A 17719-nucleotide genomic window follows, 5' to 3' on the forward strand; every position below is an offset into this window, starting at 1 on the left:
AAATCAAAGTACCATGGCTAGAAACCCTAGTCCCCATCTTCCCGGAATGCATACACATGCTTAGAAGACTGTGATGTAGTTGATAGATTTTTCCACTTTCCATATTGTGTCTAAAAAGCAATGTGGTAAGGAACAGGGAGAAGTTTGTGACCTGAATATAGTGGTTTTCAGAATGTCTGGTCCATAAAGAGTCAGTACCAATTTCATATTGGATTGAATCGGGGTTTGTAGGGTCCAAAGCAGATTCGTGGGCTAGGAGGAATGAACAAATTTGAGTACCCAAATTACCCATTTTTAGAGCTGCCCACTTCATTGGTCTCAACTATAATAATATATTGCAGCTCAGTTGTATGAAAGTCAAGGAAAGATATATTAGTATTAGCAGATTCACAAAAGAATCTGTCAGAGGAATTGTAATGGTCCCATTTGGTTGGATATGTTGTTAAACCTGACAAGAGCTGACTGATCCTATCATTACTATGAGGTGATAAATTTTTAGTAGAAAACAGTTGGCACCCTGAAAAGTCTAGAAGGGTAGTTTCAAGTTGCCTTAGAGCAAACAAGTAGCAATCAGCATGGAAAGTGTCTGGATTTTTATGGCATAATAAATAAATGATCAGTTGAGATAAACTTAAGTAGGGCAACTGAGCATTTTAGCAGTGTAGATTAATCTCAGCTTTGTTAATATATTAAGTTTGAGTCTGATTTAACAACCTTGCTACTTCACTGAAGAAGAAATAACTCCTCTGGCAAGAAATTAGTTATTGATCTATTAGCAATGTACACTGTCACCTCAGAAAATGTTCAGTGATGATTATTTCTAAATTACATCATCCCATCTAGCTAAGTTATGTATGATCTGCTTTTGTATTCCAAACTTTTCTCTCTTAGTACTTTATCTTATTTTCCTATTTGTTTGCAGTATTGTAATGCTGTCAGTGTTGGCATTGCATTATATTTGTTCAGCAACTTTAAGGAGCAGCAACTTAAATCATTTTTATGCTGCCTTTTAGGAACAGATTTTACAAGCATTTTGGTTTTTAAAAAACTGATGTGATGCAGTTTGTAAAGCCAAGTCAACAAGAGAGTTATGCAACAATACCATCCACTTAGTAATAATGACAGCAGCAATGAAAAGAATGTAAGCTCTATAAGCAAAATATTCCAACAGCAAGGCAAATAATTATCCCTGAGATATTTCTAGCTTTCTTGGCCACTATATTGAAAGGTGAAAGCTATTCCTTGGAACTATGTCGTTGTCGTCATCATCATCATCATCATCAGATTTTTATCCCTATGTTCAGCTAGATGTTGTGCCAATGTCCGAAAACAGGGATGACACGTATTCCCTGTCACAAATAACAGACTGGTGGAAATTTGCTCTTTGATTCTTACTTGACCATTTGTATTAGGTCTTAATGTTAACACACCATTTATGTAGATGCCAAGAGACGTCCCAGATTAATCATCACTAAGATGGGGAATAGTTTTGAAACATCCTGTTCTTTGAGGCACTGCCAGGTGCTTGGAATATCAGACTGCATCCAGAATTGTATGTCTTTTTTAAAAAAAATAATTTTCATGGAAGAACAATAGAAATAGAAAAGTTAAAAGAAAAGAATCTAAAGAAGTGACTTCCACTTCTTGACAGCAGTTATAGATACATTTATATTTTATCCTCTCTCTCTAAGGTTTCATCATAATTTCCTTCTTTTCATAAGCTACCCATTCTAATCTTCAAACCCATAAATCACAAGTTCTTTTTTCTCTTTTTCAGCAAAAAGTCCATAAGGGGTTTCTAGTCACTAATAAATATAGTTATTGAGCTTTCTCTAATCAAACAAATTAATTTTGTCGTCTCTGCTAGTTCTGTCATCTTCACCAACCAATCCTCCAATGTGGGTATTTCAGAGTCTTTCCATTTTTGCAGCAGTAATCATATGTACTTTATTGTGAGATGGGCAGTGCATAAATCTAATAAATAAATAAAAATAATCTTCCATGGCTCTTTTCTAATTGACTGTTCATTAATCCCAGCAAGAAAAGTTCTGGTTTCAGTTGAAAGTTGACTTTTAAAATTCTTTGTATCATTATATATATTTGAACCCAAAAAATTCTGGCTTTTTTACAGATCCACCAGTCATGATAAAATGACCCTTCACATTGTCCACATTCCCAGCATAAATTTGAAATACTTTTATACATTCTAGACAAATTTTCTGGAGTCATATACCAATGGTACATCATTTTATAAAAAATCTCCTTTAAATTGTAATGTAAATTTCAGTCCTTTTAACCACATATTTTCCCACTGTTCCATTAATAGTCCAAAGTTCTTTGCCCAGTTTATCATGCAGTCTTTCACTTATTCTTTTTCCATTTCAAACAGAAATAAAAGTTTATACATGTTGTACAATTATATTTGTACAAAGTTCAGCTTCAAATTCAGTCTTCTGGTGCTCAGTTCCAGATGCCCTTTTATCTACTTTAAATCTTTCTCTTAACTCTGCATATGAAAACCACTGAAAACTAAATCCCTCTGCAGCCAGTTGCTCTCTTGATTTCCATCTTATATTCTCCATATTCCTGTCCTAACAACCAGCATTGTATCTCTGAATATCGCTGCCATGTGCAGGATGGCAGTGTGTGATATGTAACATTCAAACGGATACTAAGTGTGCTCTCATTGTTAAAATAATGTTGATGCTGATGCGAAATTACAGTTGGATGATTCACTTGGACTTTAAATCTGCACAGTGCTTTGGATTCAAATTGGAAGAACCCTAGAATTATAGAATGTGAAGTTGGAAGGTATCTGGGAGATCATCTAGTACAATTCCCTATCCACTGCAGGAATCCATTTATAAAGCACCTCTTGTCTATTTCCAGGGATCCCTGAAGCAGATGAGGAAAAAGATGTGACTACTTTAATGATTTGCAAAACAGGCTCTACATTTGAGCTCCCGCATGTTCCAAAAGACTTTCTGATACTGTAGCTGTATGACAGTGCAGATGTCAAGAATGCCTGTCATGGTTGAGGGCCAGTATTTCAATAGGTGTGGCCCTACTTAGTACACAGAGGGACCATTTGAATGTAGAAAAGGTTGTGTGAAATATACATGTGTGCTTAAGTTGCATGATTGCCTGAATTATTTAGGGTCCATCCTTTTTAAAAAATAAATTTGTATTGATTGATTGATTGATTGAATTTCCTTACCGTGCATCTCACATGAGGTGACTGGGTGGTTTGGATTATATGGAATGCAGTATTTGTGTACTGGATACTTTATGCTACTTTCTTGTTTAAGGGCATATGATACCCCTGGGTTGTGGCTTGTAACTTCATTAGAATTTTGACTGATGCTCATATTTCAAAATGAACTTTTTTTTTTTTTTAATGAAGAAAATGAGTCCTTGGATAATCACTATTGGTCAACCATTTCTGTTCACTCAGAAATATTTATTTATTTATCCACTTATTCAATTTGTATAGCCTCTCATCTTGCATATGCAACTCTGGGCCGCTCTCACAAACTGCATGATGTGATGCAGTCGGTAAAGCCAAGTCAGCAAAAGAGTTATGCAACAACTCTTTTGGTTAAAAACCAAAAAAAAAAAAAACCCCACACAAAAATAATCAAACAATAGCACCAAAAAACCATTAAAACCGTAAAAAGTAAAAACACTTTCTACAGGAGAGTGGCATCCTTCTTACGAACAGTGTAACCATTTTACAGGTTCCACACCATGGAGCTAATCTAACCTCGGGGGGATGATGTTCCTTTTTTTTTAAAAAGAATTTTATTAAATTTCCAAAACAGATAAAAGATGAACAATAAACTACAAAAAAGGTAAAAAAAGGGTGAAAACACAAGAGGAAAAAAATTAAATAGATTACAAAGAGAAGTGACTTCCAACTTTAAACATAAAAGATATACAGCAATTTCCCATAATCAATCCCTTACTCTATATTAAACCAAAATCACATTATTTCTACAAGTCAATCCCTTAGCACATTATAAAAATAACTAAATACCATTGCTCCCTCCCCTTATATTAAAAGAAAAGTATAAATCACCTAATCAACTCCCCCCGCTAAAATAACAATTACTTAATTATTCCCTTCCTACTACTATTCTATACATTCCTGTCTACTATAATAAAGATCAAAAATGAAAAAGCATGTAAATTATCTGCCATTATAATTAATAATACAAGAAACATGAATTAATATTATTTTTTTAAAAAAGAACCTTAATCATAATCCCAATCATTAACAATAAATAAGATCATCCAAAGCCAAAAGACCATCCAGATAAATATTTAATTAACCCACTTCAAAATAGACTAAAACATTTACACATGCCCATAATAAACACAGAGCTACTTTCTTAAAGAAATCAAACAGCCCAACTGCTCCCCTCACAAACACAGAGTTCTCTTCAAAAAATCTCCCATACATAATAACCCTTTCTGTTATATAATTCATTCATGTCTTGCAGCTCAATTTCTCTGTTTTAAGTTCTTCAATTCAGCACTGTCAATTTCATCCACAATTTCAACAGAAGCCCGATTCTCACTCTTGGGAGAGGCATTTCCATCACTGTTAAATTCTTCAGTTCCATCCACAACATCCCCAACCAGATGGCACATTTTAGACCATATATTTTCCACAATGCTCTGAATGTCTTGCATAATAACTTGGCAGGAATAATAGAAAATCTGCTTGATATCTGCTTTAATATCTTGATGAAAGTCAGAGAAAGCCTGGTTTAAGATCCTCCATGTCTGAGGCAGTAAGTTATGGCGCCCCCTAGATACTTAACCAGCAGAAGTGAAGGGTAATGGAAAATTTCCTGAGTTAAGATAACAGACAGTTCCCCAGAGAAAGTAGTGGCAGGAAAGTAAAAGTTCAGAACGGCAGATTCAGCGTGTAGGAAAAATGCTAAAATCTTCAAAAATAGCACAAAAATAATAACAGGGAGGCGATAATATACTCTCAACCCTCCTTAGTATTGGATGGAAAGCAAAATCCAAAGCTTTATTTTTTTTAATTAATCAGAAAAATAATGATAAGCACCAAGAGAGGTCATTTCTCCTTAATGTCGAAAGCCTCTCTTAGGGTAAAGATACTTTAAAAAAAATAAATTGGGTGCTTTAGGAATGGGGTGGCTGGACTTAATGTCCCTTTAAGGCTGCAGAGCAGCTTGGAAGTGGTGATGTCCCAGCCTCCCTGCAAAGTCTTATCCATCGATTGTGAATGCTGTTTACGATCTCCTGGCTGCAACTCATCATCTGGAGGACAAATGGGTCAATGCCAAATGTTTTCCTTGGTCTGGAAAAACGCTCCTGGGCTTCAGGAGGAAGCAGCCTAAGCCCAAAAAAACCTGCCATAATGCCAGTTCTGCCTGCAGAGCTTGCGGGCACAGCTGTTCAGTCTGCCACTTTCCCACCAGAAGTCCAGGGGGGATGATGTTCCAAAGGGCAGGTGCTGCAGAAAAAAAGTCTCTCCTTCTGGGTCCTGTCAGATGACATTCCTTACTAGACCGGACCTGTAACATGACCCTTCTCTTGGACCTGATGGGACAAGTAGATGTAACCAGGGAGAGGTGGTCCCTCAAATAACCATTGTTGCTGCATATTTCTTCCCTTCCTGAAACCCCAAATAGTTAATAATGGCTCATCCTTTACTTGTTTCTGTCAGTGTATGATGTGTTGGGAGGCAAGCCAAGATATAAGTGCTGTATAAGTGGAAAAGTTAAGGGAGTGGGAAGATGTACTGGACTGGATTCAGGATAAGATTGCCCAAAGAGAGGCAGGCAGGCTAGCAATTAAATAAAGTAGGAGAGGCCAGGATATAAGTTTGAATTGACTCTGCTAACCAGCCAGAAGCATCTTCTTCTTGATTCCCTTTGCAGTGGCAAGCGGGAAGCCTGAAGAAGTGCCTTCTGATAAATTCCTAGGCCACAACAGGAAGTGGTTAACAAGATACTTCAGAGATGGAAACAGTTTACTATTAAGAAATCTCAGAGTTGCTCATTATTCATGGGCTATTTTTCTGCAATATGATCCATGCCTATTGGAGAAATAAACTTTGGATACAGGGGTATCATCTTTTGCAAAACAAACACATCCTTAGGTGGATCACTTGCCAGGTAGACCAGCCTATAAGGCTCTCTGTGCTTTACAGAATCTTGGAGAACTTCATCCACATTCTTTCACAGCTGAGCTGATCAATTAGGTGGTAGGAAAAACACACAGAACAGCAAGATCTTTAGCCCGGCATCACTAATAGCCAGATCTTCCTGGGGGAACCTTTAAGTTCCCCCTACCAGTTATCATGATGAACTGGTCTTGACCAGAATCATTAGAGAAAAGCCGTAATTCTACCTCTTCATCATGCAGCCATGAAGAGCAAAAAGACTGTCCATCCTCATACTATTTTGTTTACATTAACTTCTACATCCAGGAGGGCTAGACACCTAGGGACAAGCTCCTCTTTTCCTCCCTCCTTCTGAAAAAGAGGATATGCTGGAATAAAACTCATTTTAACTTGCCCATTTAATAATTGATTTAATAAGAATTAATTGTTTTATGTTCTTTAAGACTATTTGCATGTCTGTAATCAGTTAGTGTATTTTGAACATTTATGCTTTGCAGGTTGTTTTTGTTTACTTTAGTTTTCAAGAAGAAACTTTTCTGTTCATTTATTCCCTTTGCTGTTGTTTCATGGTAGTACTGCGACTTCACAAAGTACTATGAGAAAACCATTGTTTATTTATTTATCATATTTTTATCACCGCTCATCTCCCCCACATGGACCCTGGGCAGTTCACAATAAAAACAGTTAAAATTCAATAAAATCATAAATAATATCAATAAGCAATAAATACAATAAAATCCAGGTGACGGTGGATGTAATTCAACCCATAAGGGGATAAGACTGGTCCCGGCAGGACTACGGAACCAACCAACCCCAGGAATGGCTCTTCCTCTCCCCACTCCAAGCATGGTGACAAAACCAGGTTTTCAGCTGTTTTCTGAAGTCCAGAAGAGAGGGGGCTAACCGCATTTCTGGGGGAAGGATGTTCCAAAGGGCAGGGGCTATTGCAGAGGAGGCCTGCCTCCTGGACCCCGCCAGATGGAGTTCTCTTGAAGATGTGGTCCGCAGCATGCCCTCTCTGCATGACTGGGTGGGACGGGTTGATGTAATGGGATGAGACGGTCCCTTAGGTAACCTGGCCCCATGCCATGTAGGGCTTTAAAGGTGATAACCAACACCTTGAATTGGACCTGGAAGCAATCTGGCAACCAGTGCAGCTCGCGGAGCAAAGGACCGATATGTGCTGATCTTGAGGCACCTAAAATCGCCCACACGGCTACATTTTGGACCAGCTGTAGCTTCCAGATACTCTTCAAGGGTAGCCCCATGTAGAGCGCATTGTAGTAGTCTGTACAGGAGATGACCAGGGCATGAGCGACCATTCAAAGGGCCTCCCGATCCAGGAAGGGGCGTAATTGGCGCACAACACGAAGCTGCGCAAAGGCCCTCCTGGCCAGGGCTGCCACCTGCTCTTTGACCAGGAGCTGTGAGTCCAAGAGGACCCCCAAGTTACACACCAGGTCTGTCTGAGGCAGTGCAATCCCATCCAGAACTAAAGATGGCAAATTTTTAGGAGCTGAGGGGCCATTAACCCACAGCCACTCCATCTTACCAGGGTTCAGCTGAAGTCTGTTGTTCCCCATCCAGACCCCAACAGCCCCTAGGCACCTGGAGAAGGCAGTCACAGCATCACTTACTTCCCCCTGGATGGAGATGTATAGCTGAGTATCATCAGCATATTGATGATACCTCATCCCGTGGAGACAGATGATCTCACCCAGCGGTTTCATGTAGATGTTAAAAAGGAGTACCGACCCCTGCGGCACCCCACAAAGGAGGGGCCATGGGCCCGATCTCTCCTCCCCTATCAACACCGACTGGGACCGGCCCTGGAGGAAGGAGGTGAACCAGCGCAAAACTATGCTGCCCCCCCAACTCCCTGAGCCAACCCAAAACGATACCATGGTCAATGGTATCGAAAGCCACTGAGAGGTCAAGGAGAGCTAGAATGGATGCACTGCCACCATCCCACTCCCACCAGAGATCATCCATAAGTGCGACCAATGCTGTTTCTGTTCCATATCTGGGCCTGAAACCTGACTGAAAGGGGTCTAGATAATCTGCTTCCTCCAGGATCCTCTGGAGCTGCAGTGCCACCACCTTCTCAATGACCTTCCCCATAAAAGGGAGGTGGGAGACTGGACAAAAATTATCCAGTACAGTAGGGTCCAGTGGTGGTTTCTTGAGGAGGGGATGCACCAGCACCTCCTTAAAGGCTGCTGGAAACACCCCCTCCCGCAAGGATGTATTTACCATCAATTGGGCCCAACCACATGTCACCTCCCGAGCTGCCTTCACCAGCCAGGAGGGACATGGGTCTAATTGACAGGTGGTGGCATTTACAGTCCAGAGGATCTTGTCCACTTCCTAAGGTCCAACAAGATCAAACTTTTCCAGATAACTGGGTAAGTACATTCCCCAGGCATCTCCACAGACCCTGTTTCACGCTTGGAGTCCAACTTAAAGCGAATCTGAGTGATTTTATCCTGCAGATGCTCCGAAAACTCCTCAGCATGGCCCTTTAGATGATTTTCCGGATCCCCTTTCCCCAACAGGAAAAAGTTGTTGCATGGATAATTGTTGAACTCAATATCTGGACATTATTTCTCCATCATGAGAAATGTAGCATCATTCAGGGCAGCTGAGACACACAGACCCACAGAGAAGGCAAGTAGGTTATGCTTAATTAACCTGAAATTATCTGACACTTCACTAGCACCAAAGTGAAAAATAAGAAAAATCCAATATAGCATCTTAGTTTTCTTTGTTTGCAAGGGACAAGCAACAAAAAGCAGTAGCAGATATTAATGTAGTCTAAGATGCCAAAGTAGGCAATGGATAGAATGCAGGAACGAAAGCTTTACTGTGAGCTTAAAAAAAAAAATCATTGGCCAGGTAGAAAGGAAGGGTACCTTTCAGGTATAGCTCCCCACTTCTGCATGTAAACCTAGTTTGCAAATATGCTAAGGCTTTGCTTCCTTTTTCGCAGACTGTAGGTTGGATCCTCCCCTAGCCCCAGCATTGCTTCCTATGTAGATCATAGAACCTCATTCTTTTTCACAACTTGCTTCTAGTCAAAAGATGGGAAGGAGTTGTAGACAGATGGATTGAAGATGTACTGAAAGAGCTGGAAAGACACTGGGTTTATTATTCTTTTGAAAATAAAAGTTCCTCTCATACATTCAGACAATGTTACTTTTAGGGATAATTGTTTTGCCCTCTGGCTCCCCTTATAGCTGCTGCCATTTTGTGATTGGTCTCACCAAGTTTCAGCATTCTCAAAGTAGCCTCTTGGTCCAAGAAGGTTTGAGAATTCCTAGTTTACTGTGATATCTCTTAGCCAACTCATTGTGGATTAGTATTCTGTGCAGATCAGGACAGTGTGGCTTGAACAATGAAGCATAGTTAAAAAATTCTACTCTACCAGGTGCCTGTCAGTGGACCTTATATGTACAGTTCCATATAAGGAACAAAGCCAGGAGGTACTGTATATGGAGATCTTGTATGGAAGGCATCTGCATTGAACATGTATTGATATGCCACATGTTGCACGAGTGTGTTTTATGATAAAGGTAGATCCTCTGCATTACTGTTTTTCCCCACGTAACACCCTTAAAAATATTTAGAAATGGGTGCCATGTGTGTTTGAATGTGTATAAAAGGAAGACTCCCTTGACTGAAATTAAATTTCTGGCAATTGTATTGGTAGTTCCATATAGTTTATGTGGCAACATAACAGAAATGGTTTACACTTGCCTTCTTCTAGGATTTTTTTTCAATTCTCAGGCTAGCCTGCAGCCCTGGAATTTCCTAATGGTCACTCCTGCAAGTGCTTACTAGGTCCGAACCTTCTTTGCTATTCTCAAGATCAGCCAAGGTCGGTTAAATGCTGCCATCTGCTGTGATGTTTACATTTGTATCTGTATCTATTTATACAGCTGTAAGGAAACACAATAGAACAATAATACAGCAATCAGCCAGAACCTGATAAGATGGATGGCATGATTTGTAGGTAGTTCCTGTGTGTGATAGGTGGATGTTCATCCTTTTCTGGATGGGGTTTGAACTCTTGAACTCACCTTAAAAAAGCAAATATGAAGCTTAGAAACAATTTTTGATCCAACTTTGTCACTTAATGGCCAACTGACGCCAGAGATTCAAAAGATCTCTTATCACCTTGAGTAGGTCCTTAAATTACTGAATGGACTGTCTACAGTCAGTGATTCGTGCTTTGAAAATCCTTCTTCCAAACTTCAATTTTCAGTTCCCCCTTGGAATCTCCAGCCAGTTTAAAGCTGTAAGATGGTGTAGGCTAAGATGGCTCAGATGTAAGACGGCTCAGGCTAAGAAATTCAACCAGATTTTCAACCACACCTGTTCTGAATTTATATTAGCAGCCCATTCACTAGAAAACCCTGTTCAAATGTTAAGGCTTCTCTTTAAACCACTAAATCAAGTCTTCAAACTGAGGAGATGCTCCCTGTTTCATCTGTGATATAAGTTCATTTATCAGTTTTGTTTTGGTGACACCCAATTTTCAGATATCTTATGGGAATAAACCTAGTGTCAACTAGTCTTTTTGGCATTAAGGGATAGTTTTTATGCCTCTTCTCATTTTACTCTATTGATACTAAGATGTTGTGATGTTTTTATTACATTGAGTTATTTAATTTAACTTAATTTAATTTATGCAATTTATAGGCCACCTGACTCCCAATGACTTGGGCAGCTTTCAATTAAAAAGAAAGAAAGAAAAAAAAGAAATCACAAGTGACCTGAAGACAGACACCCAACACCTTCCCATACTGATAGGGTGAATTATGTAATATGTAATAATTCACAGCAGAATTCTATGTATTGTATTGACATTCTCATTTGAATGAAGGTGATATCAGTGGTTTCGATAAATAAATGCAAATATTTCAGTAGGTTTGCTTAATTACCACAGAATAATGAATAACCTGATCTGATGAGATTCAGAATGGAATGTCCTGAACAGTAACACTCAACAGCTCTTACATATGAGTCAAAAGAGATTTTAAAATTCTGTTTTTGTTTTGTTTTTGTTTTTTTGGTCTCAATTTTTTAAAATATTTCCTTCTTTGTATGTGACTCAGGGCACCATACAATATAAGTAATATAATATTTTTTTTCTTTTAAAAAATCTCACCATGCATTATAATCTAGCATTCTTCTTCATAATATTTGCTTTATATTTTATTTATTTTGAATTTGTTCCAATGAGCTCAAAGCACTTCCACCTTATCCCAAAAGTCATGCAGTGTAATTTAGGATCAAACAAACAAACAAACATCATCCATTGACATTTGTAGATGTATTAGGATTTTAATTTTAATCTTTTTACTCTAATACCCCTCCTTTTACAATGGGCAGGTTCTTTGGTATTTCTAGCCTTTAGATACAAGTGTATTGGCCACATGTGCTTGATGGTTTGACAGACAGACAGATTGATCTGAAAGCTTGGCATTCAGACATACCAGCCATCAATAGACACATTTACACACCATTCAAAAGAGACAATAAAAAAGCTAAGAAGGAAACAAAAAGACAAGAATACATCCTCTCCAGCAGCCTACACCCAGATAAGTAGGGATTAACACCAGACAAACAATCAAGCAGGAAACTATATTGTGTGTGTGTGTGTGTGTTTGTAGTATTTCTTGAGTAGCCTGAGGTATTCACAGGAAACTGGGAAGGCATGCATGCATGCATGCATAAATAAATAAATAAAATTAATAAATAGTGTATGATCCTGTTAGTGCTTGTTCAAGGACAAGGTGGAATGGAATTAAATTCAGGAGGAGTGACTGCTTGTCTGCACACCAAAGCACTGCAGAGTTTAAAACCCCAATATTACACTTTTGTCAACCCTGGGAGAAGGGTTGTTCAGCATCAGTGATTGAGCAGGACTTAACTTCCCTGTTCCTTCTGAATCAGCCTAGAAATAAAATCAAATTCATGGGCATGTAGTTAATAGGGACTGGGCGGCTTCTATAATGTGTCCCCCCCCCATGTTTTTTGTTTTTGTTAATGTGCAAAAAAGAAAAAAAAAGAAATATAAAAAACCAAAAATTAAAGCAAACACATAGAAAGCAAAGCAGAAAACAGCAAAAGCATATTATGTTACATATAGGAAAAGTAACTTTTAAATGCAATTTTAAATGCATTTTTAAACTTTGACCTTATTAATAATACTGATCATTTTTTTCCATTACACTAGAAGAAAGGCAGTTCATAAACAGAGTATGATGACATATCATTCCAAGATAATTGGTTGTCCTGCCCCCCGGCTCAAAAATCTGTAATTCTTCATATAATGATAAATTCTAAAATACCTTTACATCTTTAAATTGTGTTGATTTTTGTAACACTATATTCACAAACTTACAGATGTAAACCCAAAATGGGGCAATAGAAGGACAAACCTGTATCATAATGTTATTTAATTTCAAGTATGCTTATAGCTCTGCCTACCCTTCTTGATGCAAATAGGAGATGATTTGAGAAAGAGACAAGGAGTTAATAGCTCTACAAAATAAATGGAATACTGCAGTAACTGGAAATAAATTTTAAAATGGTCACTTTTGGGGTAGAGTAAGAGAAGCACGTCTGTTTGATTCCACTCTGAAATACCAGGGGAAGTAGAGCCATTACATTCCAGATAGCTTTGCCCTTAGGTAGGTTAATGGGTATGCAAGATAGTTAAGTTTCCAGGTGGACAACCTACATGTGACCAAGGAGAGCGCTTGATGTGGGGAAGGGGCTAATGAGGTGATGATGTAGTGGAGGCTGTATCACACATGTGGGTAGGGCTGAGATTTTGGTGGGTTAGAATAGAAAGTCTGTACAGCTTCTATTCTGTACAGCTGTGTACAGTTTATTTTAGGGTTTACATTCAAAAAAATGACCATGGGGTGGGGTGCAATCAGAGAGCACTTCAGGTGCCACAGAAATGGGGTTTGGTGGCTCCAGTAATTTTTAATCTGAACTGCTATAGCCCACTTCTGCTCCAGCGTATGTCTCAAAATTGTTTTTGTTTTTTTTAACCGTTCTGGTTCCATTTCTGTTCTACAATTCTTACATGGGTTGTATGTGGCTATCAGGTAGTGAAAGGAATGGGATAAAGCCCTCCCTCCAAGAAAGGCATCAGTTCAGTTCAACGTGAAGTTTAAATTGCAAACAATTGGTGCACATGTGTGTAAGTCTCTGTGTTCGTCTGGGGATAACTCTTGCTCAAAACAGTGTCAGGGGAATGTGCAGTTGCTGAGATCTATATTTGCTCTCCCTGGACCAGCTCTTTCAGAGCCTTCTGTGTGCTATTTTCCAATGCTCTAATTGCATATGTCTGGGAGAAATAAATAAACAAAGCTACCAGATATATGCTTTTAAGTCTAAAACAATGGCTATGCAGTTTGATAATGGTGGGTTTTGCAATGGGCCTTGTGAAAACCTTGGAAAAGAGTTATGGGTTTCATATGGGAAAAGCAACAAGCTTTAAAACAATAAAAATGATAGATATTAAAGAACTCAATATAGCACATTCAATTTGGGTGTTTATATCAGCTTTCCCTAACTTAGTGCCTTTATATTATGGCTGGGAGCTGCAGAAACTGAAGGTCATCAGCTTAGGGAAGGACTTTTATATTTTCTATATTTTGTTCAAAAGTAAAAGAAGACAGGAAAAAGAAGGGAGGAAAACAAGATCTAGAATGCCAAAAGAAGATGAAAATAAATATTTTATTAATCACACTGTGCTTTATGAACACTGATACTGAAGACTGGTATGTAAGAGAATGGGATTTTACCTTTGTTGTGCTTTTTTATAATCAGGTTTAGGATTTTTTTAAAGTAACATTTAAAATTTATGGTATCATATTTACTGAGTGAAAGGGGAAGGCAGAAAAGCTTTTCTTTCCTCTTTTTTGTTACCAATAATATAATTAGCACTCTGATTTTTGTAATTGCCAATCTCAGAATTGCTTGCTGTTTGATATAATGCAGAGTCTTTTAAATGTATTTTTAAAAGGCTTGATTTAAATTCTGTTGAAGTCAATGAAAAGATTCTAATTGCATTCAGTCACTTAATACTATTCCACTTCTCCTGTTCACAAAGTCCTAATGCTATTTAAAAATTCAGTGGGAGGTCCCATGACGGAAAGTTCCTTCATTAAAACAATCCCTCAAATGTAGCAATTTGACATACCAGAGAAGGTGATTTGAACATCATCCTATTTATACCAAAGCTTTCTATTTGACCATGGTCACAGTGAAGAACATTCACTCACATTAAGTCCCATCTTCAGGTTCAAAAACCTTTGGGCGAAACTGCATGATATACTAAATATAAGACATAATTTTTCTCTCAAAAGGTAATGTTGTAGTATTTTATTTATTTACTTCTTTTACTGGGCTTATGTGCTGCTCCAATCAATGTCTTTGTTTCATACAATCTAGGATAATTTAGGATACATGAAGGATAGATATAACTGCTCTTGCAGCATTTCACACTTGTCCTGCAGGAATAAAATGAATGAAATGGAGGTTACATTAGATACCATATTTCGCTGTTTCTGATACAAGGCTGTGCTAACGGTTTGACAGGATGCTATGGAAGATACTTTTAAATTTGCTGATAGTTTCAGCAGAAACATCTTCAATGCATGTACATGCATTCATCAATGACCTCAGAAGGTCAGTGGCCCTGCTGAGCCTCTGGGAGGATGTAGCCACTTCAGTACTTTGAGGCATAGCTTCAGAGAAGTACTACCCTTGTGACATTGGCCCCAAAAGGAGTTCTGGTTATAAAACATGGGCAGTGCAAGAAAAAGACCTGCTGTTCAAGGAAGTAGAATATTTCCTAGTAGCCAAAGCGTACAGGACTGTGATTATCAGAAGACATCTGCAAGCAGCCGCTGAGGGCTCAATGGCTGAGATGGAGTTCAGCCTCCTGCCTTTCTCTTAGCTTGGTTTAACCTAGCAGCTGGCTGTTGCATGCCACTCATGATTTAATATTTCCTGCAATGTCCTGGACAAGGGTACACCATAATATTGGGGGAATAGACACATCCATGCCACTTATACCACCTGCTTCTAAAAATTGAATTTATACCACACAGCTAGTTTCAGGGGATCAGCCATTACCTTTAAATGCAGGCTAATACGTGTTGCTTGAATGGAGTTATGTATTGGAATTAACATGTTAATTAGCTGGCTATTTCTTGTGTTTTTATAAGGTCCATTCATTATTGCTATTGCTTATTATTCAAGTGTACCACTCTGCTTATGCTAATTTTAAAATTATTCTGGCTTTTTATTTTTTTTGCTTTAATAACTATTTATGACTCCTAGAAAAATACACCTAATTAATACCTAGGCACAGTGCTGCAATTAGATGTTAATCAGATTTGATTTCTAGAGTAATGCACCAGCAATCTCCTAATCTCCTGAGTTACGACTTGATGAAAACTTGATTATCCTAGTTATGAAGTTCATAATTCTGAAAGATTCCCCTGTCCCTCCAAGCTTAGCTCAGGGCCCTTCCCAGTTTATATTTCACTTCACCTCTTACTTTCAGTAGAGATAAATTACTTCAAAATGAGATGTAATCATGGCAGAAAGAAAGTTAAGCACAAACTTAAAATAAAAAAGGACTGCAGTATCGGGCACATATTGACCTGCCTAAATAATCTCTAAATTCAGTAAAGGATGTTTTTATTATTATCAATCTGAGAATGGCAGTCTGGCCAAATTACATCCCCTCTTTTTTCATTATAATGGAAAGAGACGGTCAAGGCAAGCTGGAGTAGCCTATGACTTTTAACCTAGACACTTGTAGATTCCTGGCAAATACACCATTTGAGGAGTGCAAGGGAGGCTTTTTCATCATTGTTTTGAAAATGAGCAAAATTTTAAAGTAAACAAATATCTGTTTTTCCATGAAAGGGTGCTAGATAGTCATTGGTTCAGACTGATCAAGTTCATAGCAGGCTACTCTGGCATTGACAATGTATCTCTCCATTCCAGCTGCTTACTGTCTGTCACTGTTCCAGGCAGAGCTAAACTTAGGCCCACTTTAAACTGTAAGCATAAGCAAAATCAAAATGGTAAGCCCGGGTTGTTCCACTTGATATGAAATGTTCACCTTGTTTTCTTTCTTTTAGACATATGGATATCTTCCTACATATAGATAATCAGACTGTCTAGTTTTATCTTGGCATGTTTATTTTCTATGTGCAAGGAATGTGTAATCCATCCCTCAGGAGGCATTCAAGGATGGAACAGTGCCTCAAAATCTATGTCATATTATTTAGGATCTTTCCACTTTTCCCTTAGTTGTTCACCACAATTAATTAAAGGCGACTTAATCTGACAGAGTGCAGGTCTGATCTGATTTGGCATACCTCCTGTTTCTTATTAGCCTATTGATTGGCCCATGTTACTTAGCCACTAACAAATGTTGTCACATTCTATGAAGACTTCAGCTTTTCAGGATCAATTTCCAATGGTGGTAAGTAGCAACCATTGGGATATGGTTGTCGCGCCATTTCTCTTCTTTTCATTTGCTACAAGTACATGTCAAAGGAGGGTGAGTTAAAATGTCAATAGCAAGAGTGTGTGCATGTCTTCCAATTTTTGAAAAAAATGCTTCTGATTTTTAATTTTGTGTGTGTAGGAGAATGGTGATTGGGTCTAACTATTCTGTTCTCTTTACCCACTCCTGGTAAAGCCCTTGAAATAAAGTGATGGATTGATTTATATGTGGGAGACTGTTTGAAGGACCGTGTAATGATTGTGTTACTCAGTCTGCCATCAAATTCGATTCATACGTAATTATAGTAGAAATCGCTTTAATGGAGCGTAGCATACAGAACAGTGAAAAAGTTGTGAATTAAAGTTCCCGTGTTTTCCCTAAGTTAAACAGCCCAATGAATTCAAACCCCCTCCCTTTCTCAGGCATGCAGCCACCCACTTCGTGCCAGTCAGTTCAGCTCCATGCAGATGTCTTCAACAGCTCAGCAGCTTGACCTTGGCTACCAGAGATAGTCCAAACAAGATGCTTTCACACTCCTGGCATGTTCCCCCTCCCAATTCTGCTAACCCACAAGTCCCAATACATGTTAACTCCATTCATGCATGTGAGTCCAATCAGATGTTCTGGAAACATTTGATCGGGGAGCATGACAGACCGTAAAAAAAGCAGTAGTGGTCAGTCTTATAGTGGAGTGATTTCCAGTTAGTGGCATCCTTTCCCAGTGGGCAGGCTGTGCTTTTTCATAGCTTTTCATTGTGAAGTACACCTTGAGGGGAAGATCTTCTAGGCGAGACCCTAGGCAAGAAAATTATTTTACATGCACACACATACACATTGACACACTTCAAAAGAGCACACTTGGGCAATCATTTATAAAGCTTTTTGTTCACAAAAGACCTGGTGTTCTAAGCTCTAAGCCTGCAATGCCATGTAGAATAATTCACCAGGTCTATGAATAAAACATTTCTTATTGAAGAATCCTTTTTACAATACACAATTTCCTT

General features: G+C 38.5%; 1 protein-coding gene across 10 annotated transcripts in view; it reads left to right on the plus strand.

Moving 5' to 3' along the window:
* NRXN1 (neurexin 1) overlaps nt 1-17719 on the plus strand; it is a 1050871-nt gene that overhangs the window by 771908 nt on the left and 261244 nt on the right. The gene's annotated exons all lie outside the window — the stretch shown is intronic.

Source organism: Candoia aspera, chromosome 1, assembly GCF_035149785.1.
Source record: "Candoia aspera isolate rCanAsp1 chromosome 1, rCanAsp1.hap2, whole genome shotgun sequence".
NCBI classification, from domain to species: domain Eukaryota; kingdom Metazoa; phylum Chordata; class Lepidosauria; order Squamata; family Boidae; genus Candoia; species Candoia aspera.